The sequence below is a fragment of the Anabrus simplex genome, chromosome 11, assembly GCF_040414725.1.
Source record: "Anabrus simplex isolate iqAnaSimp1 chromosome 11, ASM4041472v1, whole genome shotgun sequence".
Classification (NCBI taxonomy): domain Eukaryota; kingdom Metazoa; phylum Arthropoda; class Insecta; order Orthoptera; family Tettigoniidae; genus Anabrus; species Anabrus simplex.
Genome location: NC_090275.1, coordinates 47,035,432 through 47,052,706, shown reverse-complemented (window position 1 = coordinate 47,052,706; position 17,275 = coordinate 47,035,432). Strand labels below are relative to the sequence as shown.

At 36.3% G+C, this 17,275-nt stretch overlaps 1 protein-coding gene across 1 annotated transcript in view; it reads right to left on the bottom strand.

Annotated features, from left to right (window-relative positions):
• Positions 1 to 9,746, bottom strand: part of LOC136883542 (UDP-glycosyltransferase UGT5) — a 63,217-nt gene extending 53,471 nt beyond the window's left edge. Inside the window, exon 1 of the mRNA XM_068229760.1 lies at positions 9,686 to 9,746. The gene's annotated coding sequence lies outside the window, so the exon portion shown is untranslated. The remainder of the gene's footprint in view (positions 1 to 9,685) is intronic.
• Between the last annotated feature and the right edge of the window lie 7,529 nt (positions 9,747 to 17,275).

The following is a 17,275-nucleotide window of genomic DNA, read 5'->3' as shown; positions in this document are numbered from 1 at the left end:
GCGCCATGGGGTTTGGGTTATTGATGAAAATAAAATTGATTAGTTGTTGATGTGCCTGTCAGCGCCACATCACTGAAGGAACTATCTTCTTTTGTTACAATAAATGACGGATATCACAACATTATGAAAGTAAGTCTCTCCATCCATAAGGGTGTTAATAGGAGGATATCCTTCGAGGTTGCAGTGGTGCACCCAGAACAGCTGTCATTGTCGGTGAGGATGACCGCTATGTACGATCGAAACGATTACTATTTGAGAGTAAACTGTATTGATTAGGTGGATAAAAACTCAGTCATATCCATCAATATGGGTATAACCATGAAATTTATTGCTTGTACAAACCACTTAGTCGAGCAGCTCATTACCTTTCTCTCAAGTCTTCCCAGCCCAAACTTTGCAACATTTTCATAATGCGACTCTTTTGTTTAAAATCACCCAAAACAAATAAGCTGCTTTTTTTTTTTTTTTTTTTTTTTTCAGATCTTGAATCAAGTATCTTGCTGAAGGTCCCATACACTGGAACCATACTCTAATTTTATTCTTACCACAGACTTATATGCCCTTTCCTTTACATCCTTACTTCAACCTCTAAATACCCTCATAACCATGTGTAGAGATCTGTATCCTTTATTTACAATCCAGTTTATGTGATTACCCCAGTAAAATGAAATGGCGTATGGCTTTTAGTGCCGGGAGTGTCCGAGGACAAGTTCGGCTCGCCAGGTGCAGGTCTTTTGATTTGACGCCCGTAGGCGACCTGCATGTCGTGATGAAGATGAAATGATGATGAAGACGAAACATACACCCAGCCCTTGTGTCAGCGAAATTAACCAATTGTGGTTAAAATTCCCGACCCTACCGGGAATCGAACCCAGGACTTCTGTGGCCAAAGGCCAGCACGCTAACCATTCAGCCATGGAGCCGGACATTACCCCAGTGAAGATCTTAAACACCTAGACAGTGATCACCATAAGGAGCTTTCACCCCATCAACTCGCTAATTAAAACTGAGAGGACTTTTCCTATCAGTAAAACTTACAACCTAACTTTTAATGTTGTTTATCATCATACCATTGCCTGCTGTGCATCTCACAATATTGTCGAGATCTTTTTGCAGTTGCTCACAATATTGTACCTTATTTGGCTCTCAAAAATTGCTGGCCATACTAAGATACAAAACTATTCCTCCAGTTATACTGAATGGTAGAGTTATTCCATTCAGCCACACTGTGAGAAATCTTGGAGTAATAATGATGAAACTTTAAATTGGTCTGAATATATTAAGAATGTGTGTAAAAAAATATTTTCGATACTTCATTCGGTTAAAAGAAACAGCGATATTTTACCCTGTACTGTGAGAGTCAAACTCATACAAACGCTAGTGCTTCCCGTCCTTGACTACTCTAACGTCATTCTGGTAGACGCAACAAAAGAGCAGACTTTGGAACTTCAGCGAGCGCTTAATTGTTGCCTTAGATTCATATACAGTCTGAGTTATGATACACATGTCACCCCATACTATCACACTATTTCATGGCTGAAACCTGACAAACGACGAATGTATCACATAGTGATACAGATATACAGACTGCTCTCTGAAGACAGACCACTATACATTTCATCCCAGCTTAAGTATTTGTCCTCCTTTCACAGCAGTAATACCCGCTCTGGTTCCTCCCTTTCTATTCCTGTTCACCAATCCTGTATGTACAATAATTCCTTTGTTGTGGCGGGAGACTTTGGAATTCCCTGCCTGTCAGTGTCAGAAATTCCACCCCATTACTTAAATTTAAGACTGCTTGCCGAGACTACCTGCTGAATGCCACTGACTAACCTGTATGACTGGAAGATCGAATGAATGTGAGTTAGAAAAGTGTAATGTATTTTTGTGTAAGTTATTATTTACTGTATAATATTATGTACTCAAACCCTGCTCCCGATGATGTATCACTACCGTGGTTAAGTGTAAGAGAGGGCCAAGAGCCCTAACTTCGCCACCTACAAAGGCATAATAAATAAATCAAATCAAATCAAAAAATCAAAATCTCTTTATTTGCAAATGAGGTGTCTACCTCGGTGGCAAATGGTACACTAAAATACATTATTGTCAAGCACTAAATTTTAAATTAACAAGAGACAAAGAAAATTTTCCTAGAATACAATATTATACAATTTACGCTAATAATTTGTTCTATTAAACACATACATCATCCTTAATAAATTTATATTGTTTACAAAATTCTACTTATAATATCTTACAAACATAGTCAACTCATATACAGTATGTGAAATTACTTCTAATAATAATATACAACTGGTATAAGATTAAAATTAACATTGAATTTATTTACATATTTATATTTTACCCATTTTGGAACATAAGTAGCATAACGACCTGCTGCGTCTTAACAAGAGCCCCTTTTGCTACCACTTTTCAGAGTTCCTGAAGGGCCTTCACAGCTACCGTAGCGGTCCCAGGGCCCTCGAAGTCCCCACTGTACTTCACCCCTACAGGCAGTCCCCTACTTGGGCTGTCCAAACTCCATAGACCAGGGGATGGAATTAATTTAATCACACACATTTTTTATTTACAATATCCTGCACTGGTCGAATGCCCTCTAACATTTCATTTATTTTCTCTGTTGTTGTTTATTCTCTTCTTGAATATCTGTACAGATTTTGGAAAAGGATCAAACACTACCCCTGGTAAACTGTTCCACTCCTTCACGCCCTTCCCAATGAATGAAAATTTACCCCAATCACTTCTGCTAAAATTCCTTCTAATTTTGTACTTGTGGTCAGTTCTACCAATATAATTATTTTCCAACTGAGGCCTCTCACGGATATCTCTCCATGCTTCTTCTCCTGTATAGGCTCTATATAATCCTATAAGTCTAGTTTTCTCCCTTCTCTTACTTAAAGGTTCCCAACCAAGTTCCTTTAACATTTCTGATACACTACTCTTTCTCCTGAAATCCCCTGTTACAAACCTTGCTGCTTTCCTCTGCACACCATCTAGTTCTTTTATTAGGTATTCTTGGTGAGGATCCCAAACACTGTTTGCATATTCCAATAATGGACGAACCATACTTAAGTAACTTTTTTCTTTTAATTCTTTGTTGCATCCTTTAAGTAGCCTCATTATGACATGTAACGATCTGTATGCTTTCCCAACAATGTCATCAACATGACCCTTCCAGTGCAAATTACTTTCAAATCTCACACCTAAGTATTTGCACTTGCCATCTTTAGGGATAACTACCTCATCCAAAGTATATTCAAATTCAGTTTTAAAGCTCCTGTTTGTAAATGTTGTAACAGTTGATTTGCCTCCATTAACCTTCATATTATTTTCTTCAACCCATTCTTGGATACTCTCAATGTCCCTTTGTAATTCTGAGCAATCCTCAATGTTATTTATTTCCCTATAAACAATTATGTCATCTGCATACAATCTTATTTTCGATGTTATATTGTTCCCTAAATCATTTGCGTATATTAAGAAAAGTAACGGACCGATTATACTACCCTGTGCAATTCCCTTCCAAACTTTCTCTTCCTGTGATATATAATTTCCTATTTTGACTTTCTGAACCCTTGAATTTAGAAATGTTCTTATCCAACGTATAACCCTGACGTCCAGTCCTACTCCCTCCAATTTCTTTAATAATATTCCATGTTCCACTCTATCAAAGGCTTTGGAAAGATCTATGGCTATGCAATCTAACTGGCCTCCTGAATCCAACTGATCTGATATGTCCTGCTGAAATCCCACCAGTTGTGCCTCACAAGAAAATTTCTTTCTAAATCCATACTGGCTCCTCATGAACCAATTTTTATCATCACATATCCCTCTGATGTACTTTGCTATTAAACTCTCCAGTATTTTACAAACTATACTGGTCAGACTGATTGGTCTGTAGTTCTCTGGTTTCCTTTTATCACCCTTTCCTTTATAAATTGGTATTATTATAGATTCCTTCCATTTCTTTGGTATTACACTATTATTTATGACATAGTCAAAGAGAAATTTTAAATAAGGCACTATATACCACCCCATCGTCTTTAATACCTCCCCAGTAATTTGATCACTTCCTGCTGCTTTTCCTTGCTGAAGCAGTTGGATTTCTCTGAAAATATCTTCATTTGTGAATGAGAAGCTTCTTGTTTCCCTATGTGTCTCTCCCTCTCTATCTTCTGTTATGGTTTCCAAGTCCTGACAATCTTCTACTGAATCTCTGAATTCCCTACTGAAGAGGTTTGCTTTCTCAGTATCTGTTAAATAGTGTTCACCCCCTTCTCCCACCATTGTAGGAATTTGGATTCCTTTTCCTTTTTGATTCCTAATATATGAATACAGCTTTTTCCATTTCCCTTTGTGGTCATTACCCTCTTGAAGAATGCCATACATATAATTCTCTTTTGCTTCCTTTTTCACTCTATTCAGTTCCCTCATTAGCTGTTTTCTAGTTTCTCTATTCTCCCTACCCTCTTTGATTTTCCTGTTTACTATTCTACATTTTCTTTTTAATTTTCTTATTTCCCTTGTATAATAAACAGGGTCTGAGGTCATTTTACCCTTCTTAACAGGTACAAATCTCTTCTCTCCTTCCCAAATGATTCCTTTAAATTTAGCCCAAAGTGTATCCACATTACTCCCTTCACTTATCCAACAACTGAATTGTGATTTAAGGTAAGTCCCAAATTCATCAACTTTAGTTTTTCTGTATAATTTCTTGTCTTGTGTGACCCTCTTATTAAGCCTTTTTGGTACCAGTCCTACATCCATTATTACAACCTTATGGTCACCTATTCCTTCAATAATATACAGTATAACATCATCCGTAAAAAGATCTCTGATTTCAGTTGACAATCTCCACATCTTCATACACTGTTGTTTTCGAGTACAATAGATAGTCTCTCTCGTCATTAATCACGTTTCTTTCTACCGTATTTTTCAGACCTCAATTTTAGGTCAAAAATTTAAGGAAAGATCTTAGTTTGGATTTTAGAGCTTTCAGTGGACTCAAATCCCTGAAGATGGTTTTCTGTGGTTTCCCATTTTCACACCAGGCTGTACCTTAATTATGGTTCTTCCCCCTCCTAACCCTTTCCTACCCCCATCATCGCCAAAAGACCTATCTGTGTCAGTGCAATGTAAAATATTTGGAAAAAACTTAAGAAAAATGATATACATATTTAAACTTTTAAATTTTTATGCACAGGGACAAAGTAACACATTGTAAAATGAAATCATAGCAACTTATTTTAGTTGTAGCCCACCTGGTGTCCATGATCTCTTTCGTCATCAATCACCTTTCTTTCTACCGTATTTTTTCGACCTCGATATTAGGTCAGAAATTTAAGGGAAAATCTTCGGTGTCAAGCCTGTATGACCTAACACTGAGGTTAGCCAATTTGAGTCCAGTTGGTCGAAAAATTTTCACCATCAGAGTGTTGTTAAAATAATAATTTACTGTTCAAGTATTCTCCTATTCAAAGTGATTTACACTTTTAAAAATTACTTCTATACATGTTTCAACCCTGAGATGGCCATCTTCAGTAGAAACTAACTGTACATAATATTGATTAAAAACACTTAAAATTAATTAATAATATGCAATTGATACTATGAAATAATCCAAATAAAATCACTATAGATTGTCTAGCTTTTGCAGATGACATGGCATTAACTACTGACTCACTGGAAAAATGCTCAAGAACAAATCAGAGAATTGCAAAAACAAGTATCAAAAGTAGGATTACAAATTTCATTTTAAAAAATGAAGTTTACAAATTTCATTTGAAAAAAACGTTCATGACAAACATCAGTGACGCCCTGCAACATATCACAATTCATAACAACACAATATTTAAAACAAATTGCTTTAAATACCTAGGAGAATGGATAATGAACAACACAAAAGAAAAGACATCCATAGAAATCAGAGTACACAAAATGGAAAGGACATTTCATATGACAAAAAATGTATATAACAAAATATCCTTATCCTGGAACACGAAATTAAGACACTACCAAACAGTGATCAGGCCTGAAACTCTATATGCAGCAGAGAACTACAACTGAAGTTGTCGAAAACCTAGAGAAAGTTGAAAGAAGAATTTTGAGAAAAATACTAGGAGCTGAAAGAAATAATAATGCAAAATACAGGTTATGTCCAAACAGAGAGCTATATTTGAAAATTGAAAAAGTAACTGATGTAATGAGGAAGAGAAGTCTACAGTTTGTCGGACACGTTTATAGAATGGAAAGCAACAGACTAATTAAACAGATCTTCAATTTATTGAACAGTTACAAATCCAAACCCACATGGTTTGCTGAAATTGAAAAAGATATGAAGAACATTGAGATTAAAACAGACACAATAGAAAACAGAAAACGTTTTAGAGAAGTAATTCGAAAGGCAGGATTTCAGGAGAGGAAGAAACTGACAACTGGAAGAAAGTGGACTCTGGAAGAGAAAAAGTGACACTCTCGAAGAATGCAGGAAATTTGGAAGCAAAGGAAATCGAATAGAAGGAAAAGTATCCAAAGTTGATTTATCGTACCCTACAAATGGGTTATTCAATAGAATAATAATAAAATCAGAGAAGAGCTAAATATAGGACCGTTAGTACAGAACATACAGAAAGCAAGACTGAGATAGTTCGGACATGTAAAAAGAATTGCAAGTAATCAGCTTCATTTTCCGTATCAAAATCTAATCACAGAGAGTTACAATAATTAAAAATCTTCAAAAAGGTGGAAGATTTTTAATTAATTATTTTTATTTTATTAATTATTTAATTATTGTAACTCTCTGTGATGTAAAAAAGAATGGGAAAGGAACGGGTAGCAAGAAGGGAATTGGAAAGAGAAGTTAAAGGAAAAAAACCAGTTGGAAGACTGAGAAGAAGGTGGATGGATCAGATCTGGAAAGACATTACAGTAGCTGGATTGGTTGTGGCAGAAGTAATGGAGCAGAAAAAGTGGAAGGACAGAAAGGAGTGGAGGAGACTTGTTAACCACACTCAGGTGACTGCAGTAAGACATTGATGATAATGAATAATAAGCAGTCTTTGTCTATTGCATAGTTCTTGGTTTGAATGAGTTCATGATCTTAAAAGTTGTGGTTGATAAAATTCTTTATATTTGTCCCAGTGTTCCTTTTGTCTTCAGTATATTTCTTGAAATTTTTTGGATAATTGAATATCGGCTAACAGGAAAAAAACCAGCCAAGCCGAACATGTCCTCAGATACTCCCTGCCCTAAAAGCCATACGATAAGTGAGTATGTTTAGTTCTCAATATATTCATCTTCACTATCACTCATAATACTGTTGTCCAAATTTTAATTTCCGTTATCAGTTTCTGGTTCTTCAAATACTGAAGCTCATTGTCTTCAGTATCATCGAGTACGTTACTGATACCTCATTTCTTGAGTGGTCCAGAGTGATGTTCTGCTCTATTGTCATATTCTTTTCCGTATTCTACAGCTTCTGATTTAAATGCTACACCATACAAATGTCTCTTAACAGACTGTATTGTGCTACTTCATTTTATAACCTTGGCTGAAGCAGCTGCCATAGTGCAGAGTACAAACACCATGCGTTTGGTCTGAGTTTATGCGAGAGACCCTGTAGATTGAGTGGGAGGTTACAGAAAGTCTCCGCTAGTGACCCACCCAAGGCTAAGCTAACCGCTCTGCTATTTTTAATTTTAAAAGTTACATTTTATTCCCTTAGTTGAAATGCTTGACAATTGTTTGATTTTTATGAAAACTATGGTCAGCTGCCTCAAGAGTTGTTGTGATCAATTAATTTCAAATTTCATGGCCTGCCCTCATATTGGCTAGTTCACCTCGAGCTTATGGTGTGCTGGCTCAAGAATTCCACGGCAGTGATCCGCTCAGTAAAAAAATTCTGAAGGTGCTGTGCTGTTAGGCTGCTAGATGACAAAAAGAACTTATCACTGCAACAACTTGTAACTAAATCTAAACATTTTAAAGAATTATTTATCCACAGGATTTCTTCACCTTTGAATGAAAATACAGTACATTGCTTAGCCATATTGAACAGTTCATTTAGGCATCAAAATAAGAAATTTCATTATTGTTAAGAAAGAACCATTTTGTGGTTACACTTTTCAGTCTGAAAAGAGAGAATATCCAACAGATAGACGCCCCTATTAGGGAATCTAACCGATCGGCCTCCTAATCAGTTCACACAGAACAATATGAAATGAATTTCTTTGTGCAATGTTTTATTGCTGTTTCTTTAGCAAGCAGATTATATCTCGTATTGTTATTTGTTGGATTACCTGTCCTTTACTTTATTTTACTAGTTGACCTGAGTATAATAAGTGTAATAAACATCACAAAAGAAGTAAGAGTCCACCTGGAGCCTTCTTTGATATAATGGTCATCATCATTTTACACAGCTTCCAGCCACTGGCTGGGTTTGTTTAAAACATAAACCTCTGTCTTCCCATTGTCTCTCTGTTGTTACTTTGGTCTAGTTGTCCTTCATTTTCTTCAGATGCCTGTGCCTTGATCTTCTGGGGTTTCCTGCCTTCCATTCCCTTCTCATGCATCTTCCTGGGTATCCTCTTCCTTTCCATTCTCTTCACATGTCCATACCATCTACAAAAATATGTGTTCATTGTGAACCACAACTACTATTCAACACGGCAACGCTGAACCTGATTTCACCACCCCACCTTCTATTAATTGCACGGTTCAGCGTTCACACAACCTTCCATCAATATTACTCTTCATAAATTCAGTATCACCCTGGTTTCTGATAACCTCAACTAAGTGCTTCAGAACAAGCCCGAGTTTCCTGTTGTGCATTTATCCTGGGCTGAGAAAAAGTTGCTTTAGAAAAATGATAAGAACTTTTTTTGACAAGTTGAAAAAATTTTAACTTGACTATTACACTATCAATACATGTGCCTATAACATATAAGCATGTCATTACCACCAGACAGGTAGTTTTCCATGTATATATTTTTAAGTGAGCAGTTCCTAAAGAAGAAGCCAAGAAATCCACACAATTTTTATTACAACAACAAATGAAAAATAATTAACGGATTTCAAAAACAATTTGTCTTAAACACACTAATGCAAAATTAAACAACAAAAGTATTGGTATAACTCATTTTGCAATAGGCCTATTGGTTTGTGTGTAATTAAAGCCTAAACTGGAGTGTCCGTAATAAAAAATCTGACAGTATGTTTTGATTTCTCTATTTTATCCTGTGCAATGGTTCCATCTGCACTAGTTCTCCAACTTTCTCATTTCTAATCTTATCCATTTTTGTTACTTCTTTTCCTCCCATCCCCTCATTACCCGAGTTTCTAAACTCCTTTGTTGTTGTTTTGAGGGAAGGGACATCTTTACTCCACACCAACCTCCTAACTAATTTGTCTCACCCACTACTGTAACTTGTTTCCTTATTGTTTCTTCCATCCTCCTGTATTAAGCCCCACAAATTATTACTCTAGTTGTTGGTCCATCCCTCTTCCTGACTGTAAGCACCGTCTCACTCTTCTTTATACTAATTGTGAGTGATTTTAACAGTACTAGTAGTCTCCAACTACAGTAGTGGCTGGAACCTGACACTGCAATGGCATAAAAGGAATAATGATAATAGTAAGAAGAAGAAATAATATAACACTTTCCAACCTGTTTCTAGACAAACCTCTGCTAACTCAGAACACCTAACAGATCTGAACAATTGTGAGTCTGTTTCATTCATAAGGTGTTTATTTATTTAATCATGTGACTTGGTCTTGTGGCGGGTATCTGCTGATAAGTTCTTATCCTTAAAAGATATGATTACATGGTAGCTGCATACAGTAACCGGAAAGAAAAATTTGCCATTTATTTCCTTCCTATGCTTGACTGTTGCATATTACATCTAATTGCAGATCTAATTAGATTTGTATTCTGTTAAGATGTTCACCCAGTTTGCAAATGCAATTATGTTAGGCTTACTTTGTACAGAAAAGATTGTAAATAAAATTTGAAGGAGAATAAGAAAACAAACTTAAGATTGTTTGGAGCAAGAAATTCCATAACTCCCACTTTTCCATAGCATACTATTGAAGTATATATGTATGTTACTGGCATATCAGAGGCTGGTTCAAGAAATACCACCTATCTGGATTTGAAATTTCAAGAAGAAATCTTACAACGTACCTGTCGTTTAAAATACTCTCATCTTTCTCAAATTCTGGTACCGGTAATCATTTTTACTGGTAGCTAAAATTTTGTATTGTTTATATTTTAGCCCAGGTTAAATGTGTACTGCATTGCTATCTTATTTGTACTGCCCCTTAATATGATCACCACTGAATGTTGTACAGAATAGGACCATTAGAAATTTGTTAGGAGTAGACCTACCATATTTAACACCAACTAAAGTTCTTTATGTTCAGACTAGGACACTACCTTTGGAATTGGAGATTAAATGAAATGCCGCTGTTTATATTTTTTTAAATGTTAACATTAAAATTCATATCGTAACTTAACAATCTCAACATACAATATCATGGAGATATACTTCAACATTACACGTGCAAAAATTTGAATATTTATACCTGGTAATTAGGTATAGTAACTAATGGAACAGAGTCTGAAGAATTATTTGTCTCAAATACACAAAGAACTACCTCATGAAATAAAATATATTTCTGCTATTAATAAATTTAAACTTATACTAAGGAAATTATTGTTTCAGTCCTTCCTGGTCTAAAAAAATATTTATGTACTTTCTGTAAATTACTAAGTAAAAACATGTAAAAAAAGTTTTGTTACTAGTTAGGCTATAATTTAGTTTCTTTCAATTTTATTCTAGTTTTTGTTTAGATTATTATTTGTGTTATTGTAGTAGTTTCATTTTTAAATTCCATTGTACTTTACTGATTTATCACACATCTTCAATAAATTTAAATTTTATCTCTTGAATATTACGCATATGTCCTATGTATACAGCCCCTTAAAATGAGCTTTGCTTGTTGGGGCCTTTCATGAATAAATAAATAAATAAATAATAAATAAATAAATAATAAATAAATAATTAAATAAATAAATAATTAGAGCCTGTCTGATAAAGAAATAAAGTACCAGTATTGTACCAAGCTTTGCCTCTAATAGAGCAAAGTTAATCAGATTTCCTGATATAAAAATTTTGTATTGATTATATTTACTAGGTAAACAAGTTATAGAGTATCTGCCACCTAAATGCAAATCAGCGTGCTGTGCTGATTGATTGACTGGAATACAGTATAATAGATGGAGCTAACCAAAAACTCATTCATTTTCTAACAATACACCTTGTTTCTATTTCTCACACTGTACTACTATGCATTGAGCTTACTTAATTCTGGTACCATAATTTAATCATATTTGATGCCTGATAGCCTATCTGAGATTCTATCTTCCTATATCTATTCCCTTCCAGGATGACTTCTGACAATTAAATGCTTGCTACTTTGCATTCTATATCCCCAGAGTCTTAAGGAATATGATACAGGCACACCTACAGAAAAAAAAAAAAAATAGGCCCCTGAAAGAAAATGAATAAAACATATAAATTTAACTACAGCAGTTACTTTCATTTAATTCATACAAGTGGCTTACTATAAGATTGCAACAATAATTAATTTATTTATATATTTTATTTTGAAAGTGAAATACCAGTAATGTGTGGGGATTGAAATACAACATAAATGAATATATGTTTCTATCTTTTGTCTTTCCTTTTGAAAACCTTACTGTACTCACATCAGTAGCATTGCCAGGATCAACCAGTTGGGGAGGGGGGGCTTATAGTTACATAATGATGATGGAACATAATGAATGTGCTTGTGCGTGTGTGGTGCGCCCATGCATGAGTGTCGTTATAAGGACACTGAGACAAGTAAATATGTTGATATTCAGATTGCAGTACCAGTACAGTCCAAAATCTTACATTAAAATACAGAACAAGAACAATATAATGAAGATCAACAGTTTTACAGCAAATAATATGTTCAGATTTTAATCTAAAATCCAACTTTGGAGGCTTCTTAGAAAATCGATTCAAGAGATCTGTTGGTTTTACAATTATGTCTCTGTGAATGTTCAAAAGAGCCAGCCTATTAAGTCGACTTTCACTTGTTTATTGTGATTTTCTGTTTATTTTCTTTTGTAAATGTTTCATGGAGTGGGGGTAGGTTCTAACCCTATCACCCTGACTCATATTTCATTCTAAATAAACTGGACCACGCAGCGTAATTTGTGGGATGCAAAGGCACAACTTCAGTGATATCCATGGATGAAACATTCGACACTGAGGAGGCTGAGTTAACAGAGTCTGTCTTGGTAGGTAGTTCTTTATAAGTTTCAGTTTTGAAAATGATTGTTTTGAAGAAGAAACAGCAACAGGAATAATTAGGGCCAACATTTTGTATTTTGGAACCAATTATCACAGTTTCATTAATAATAACTTGGCACAGATATTTGTGAGAGCGTGCCGCTTGTGTTATGAGAGACAGCTTTCTTAGCCTCAATACAATAATGATAATTTATAGGCAGGTGCAATCATCCAACAATTACTCTACATTGTACGATATAAACTTCATCATGATCCGTATTGACAAACATTCGTATTAATAAGAAATTAAAATGAAGGTCCACCTGTTCAGTACAGTTTAATATGATGTCATATATAGTTACTTAGGGCTGCCTGGCCGAGGCAGTAAAGGAGTGCTCGGTTCACCAGGGAAAAGAAAAAAAAAATATATTGTAATAATATTCGAGACATACCAGTCAGGAAGTCGTAAAATTTAAGAAACGAGATTTCCATTTCCGGAGGTGCACATGGCCCTGAGGTTCACTCAGCCTACACCAAAAATGAGTACCAGGTTAATTCCTGGGGGCAAAGGCGGCCGGGCATAGAGCTAACCACTCTACCCCACCACGTGTCAAGGTTATGGATAGTGAAAGCCTTTACCTTCCACCCCTCCAGGGGCCTTCATGGCCTGTACGGAGATGACTTTGCTTTGCTTTTGCATATAAATAGGCCTACTTATACATTGGTACCAGTTTCGACCCAATTGTGGGTCAAATAAAATTGACAATGAATAGTGCAAATGTCCAATCAAATACAATCAAATGAATGCTTGGCATTCTGTGCTATGCTATCTATGCTATTCTATGCTGGATGGAGACAAAAGAGAACTTCATTAAGAAAAGTTCAACATTTCAAGTTCATAAGTATTTAAACAGAAATAATCATAAATGTTTATACATTTCTAAATATCTGAGTGTGATTTGATATAATTAGATGATGTTCTTTTAAGAATGAAACCTATCATTCTATTTTAATTAAGTTATTTCTTTCTCAAGTATAATACTGTTACAATATATTTTCTTTTCAGGTAGTTTATGAATTTATTGCTCAAAATTAGCTTCAGGCTCGGGATGTGGACCTAGAAAAGCAAGCTATTTATGTTCCGTGCTTGCCTTACCTTTCATCTAAGTATAAAATACCTGTTGATCGGTGGATTGTCACAGGCCTGCTTTTCGAAGCAAGAGGCACCCTCCCTAGTCAGACATCGAACTTCCTACAAAATTTGAAAGTTCCATTCTGCGAGTTAGAAAAAATAGTAATACAGATACTGAGGGACTCGCTGCAAATCATTCATTTCCACCTATACCTGAGAATGTGAGTTACATTCCTCCCCCACTAACCGTGGAAAAAAAGAAGATAACAGCATTAACGTTTAAATGTTCATCTTTTGATATTTTTAAACCATTGAAATTGAAAATGTATTCCGGATCCAAATGGTCACTCACCCTCATTGGAGGACGGATGATTTATTTCTTTAATAAATCTCTCCCCCTTACAAAAAAAATTTCATATGGGGTGGAATGATACTAAAGTCTGTAATGGAAAGATATTATTTCATTTTGTGTTCTTTTAGCATAGAGACATGTGGCTATCACCACTGAATATGATACCTTTGAACTTTCAAAATTATTGGTTCCTTAGATTATCATCGCTTAGCCTCAACCTCATGGGGGGGAAGTGCATACATATTTGCATTTGATGAAAAGACACTGTACAGGGGTACTTGAAGATACCTGTGTTAAATTCTGAGAGTATCCCTGGCAGTGATGGATACTGTAGAATAAGTTTGATGTCTTTGGAAATAGGCTATTGGAGAGGTAAGAAAGTGCCTCATCCAGCACTGGTGAAACTTATTGGTTCCACCCAGCGAATTGGCCGTGCGGAGGGTAGGGCCACGCAGCTGTGAGTTTGCATTCGGGAGATGGTAGGTTGAATCCCACCGTCGTCAGCCCTGAAGATGGTTTTCCGTGCTTTCTCTTTTTCACACCAGGCAAGGTCGTCGCCGGAAACCTTCAATGTGTTAGTGCGACATTAAAACGACCACCACTTACTGGTTCTGCTGTAAAACTGGAAAAGTTCGTCACGACTTAATTTAATCCCGTTTCTACTTCCATGAGATAATTTCGGGTAAAAATTACGACGGAAGTATTCGTACCGGTAAAAAAGTAATCAGATTACTTTTACCTACTCAATTACTTCCCAAGTCTGAAAATGTCCTTATTTTTGAAATTCCATCTCAGACTGGAGGTCACGGGGCTATGATCACTGCATTAACAGTCACATAGATCTACAAGCGTCTTCTTTGCTTTTTAAAGGTCTTTGTTCGTAATTCATAGAGAATTTTCGTATATTCACATGAAAGAAGTGGGCCTACGGTACGGTGAATAGGCCTACCATAAATTAGCACTAACCCTTGTTGCTTTTTGTTAAATATCTATAAGTAAACTTGATACTTCTGACACGAATAAAGAAAGAAAGCACTAACCCATATTTTGAAGCAAAGAAGCAACTGATTTTTGCACCATGACTATCACAGATGGATACAGGCAGTGCGTTTTTGTTTGTTTTTTAATATGAAGTTCCGTCTTTGTGGTTCGAATTCTTACTATACCGGTACTTCTATATAATCTGTTTCAGATGGGAAGCTATTTCAGTTGGGGTTGTGTTTATAAAGTGAAAATATTCTGATCTGGCACAAGTTATATTTAACGCAGTGAAAGTTTCCGCATTAAGCGGATGGGATAACGAGACAGCATAGCAGATCCTTGGTTGGGCAATTTTGAGTGGAGAATCCTGAGGCCTAAACGCTTCCCATTTTTGACACATATCCGGCTCCTTGGCTGAATGATCAGCATAGAGCTCTTCGGTTCAGAGGGTTGAATTCCCAGTCGGGCCAGAGATTTTACCCTTAAAATGGTTAGTTCCCTTGGGAGTGTTTGTAATGCCCCTAACATCCCTGCAACTCATAGACTACATCACACACAACACTAACCTCCGCTACAATACCACGCAGTTTCCTATACATGGCAGACACTGCCCACCCTCTTCGGAGGGTCTGCCTTACAAACATTGCACCATGCTAGAAATAGCCTCACAAAATTCAGTTAAAATGATTTGACACATACGGTACTACGTATAAACCTCGAACCCCGTGGCTTTGAATATATCAATAGTCACATAAATCTTGTTGTTCTATTAAAGTTCGTTATTCGTAGGTACCAGTATGGTTAAATCCTTATTTTCCCTGATGTTCAAGCCGACATTGTGACTGCAGACTACTCAGGAAAGGGTGACGTAATGACTCGGTACAGTACCTAGGTAGTGTGAATATGGATCGAATTGAATGGTGTGTGTTGTCGAGCGCTCATATATTGATTGGTTCAAAACAGTATTATAAGAGAAACCTTTATGTTCAGGTAGTGCACATTACGAGCGATTCAAATAATTGAATATTTTCTCAGAACTTCGGTATCAGAGCTAAAAAGAAAAGTACGGTACATCATGAGTGCCCTTTTAATAAAAGGGAGTTACTGGTGACCCTTGTTCATTGCGAAAGATACCCAGTAAGACAAAGAATTGGAAACAACCGCTAAGTTAGAACATGTGCAGGAGAATGTATGTAGGGTCTCGAATTTCGTGTGTGATGGTTATTCTACAAAACTTCTGTCCATAACCTTAGGGAAAAACAGAATTGGTCGCAGATAAGAAATGTGTTGTGCTGTAGGACAGCTTTCATGCGACAGACATTAACCATCTACTAATAAAATCCGCTCAGATTTACGCGATTCGTGGCTTAGTTATGGGAGGTGTATTCCTTTCCGAATGAAGCACGTACTTTACACTGACGCCACTGACGATAGACTTGCATGGTAGCCTACCTAAAGACAGAAGGAAAATGCCCAGGTTGTGTTTGTGCGTCGCTCGGGAAACGAAAATACGCGATGTAGGTCTACTGCATGTTAAATGCTTTTGAATAGTCAGAAACTGCCGTTTTATGGTTTATGGTTACCACGAAGATCATGACCAAACAAGAGCTAAGTACCATGTGGGATAGCCTAACCACTTCATGATCTTCAAAGTAACAGAGAAGAATCGAAGTCAGTCACCTCCTATCACGATGCTTTTCGAAGGCCAACCTGGAAGTAGTTTTATCCATGTTCGACAACGCAAATGCTGAAAATGGTACGTATATCCTATCGTATGTTATTTAACGCCTCGCGGTGTGTGTCTTTCTCAGCTCGTCTCTACATAATCACAAACATATAGACTTCACATAATAATACGTTCTTTGATATAATTTGAACACATGCACATGATCACAATGCCTCTGGCTGCTTTTGCTTACCACAGCTTTGCCTTTGTAAGCTTCCGCCGAATTTCACTTGTGCACAGTTTGATAAACCGAGAACACTGAACAGTGGATCTCCTCGCTAGCCAGGTTCACAAACACTGGGTGAAGAAAAGTAGCAAGTAGTCCCAAATGTATCTCACTCAGGGAATAGCGGTCATAAAATTGATTCTAACTTCCATTACCTAGAACAACAAGGAAATCTTTCACATGTCTTTCATATCCAATATTGCTGCAGTTTTCGAGGCACAAGCGAATTTCTGACGAATCACATGCTCAGACGCGCGGCGAAAAATTTCAAATTGTCACCGTTCAGTTCATGGAGTATCGGTGTTGCCAAGAGTTACCGGTACATAAAGAGCTTTTAGTGACAGAACATTTAAAATGAATTAGCATCGTACTTAATGCCGTTTTTACGTTTGCATTGAAAATTGAGTTTATGCCTTTGCTGGCGAAATGTAGCGTTTACAATGCACTATGTCTTCTTGTATGAGCTATATCAAATTTGTTACTTTCATTGACCTCTCTC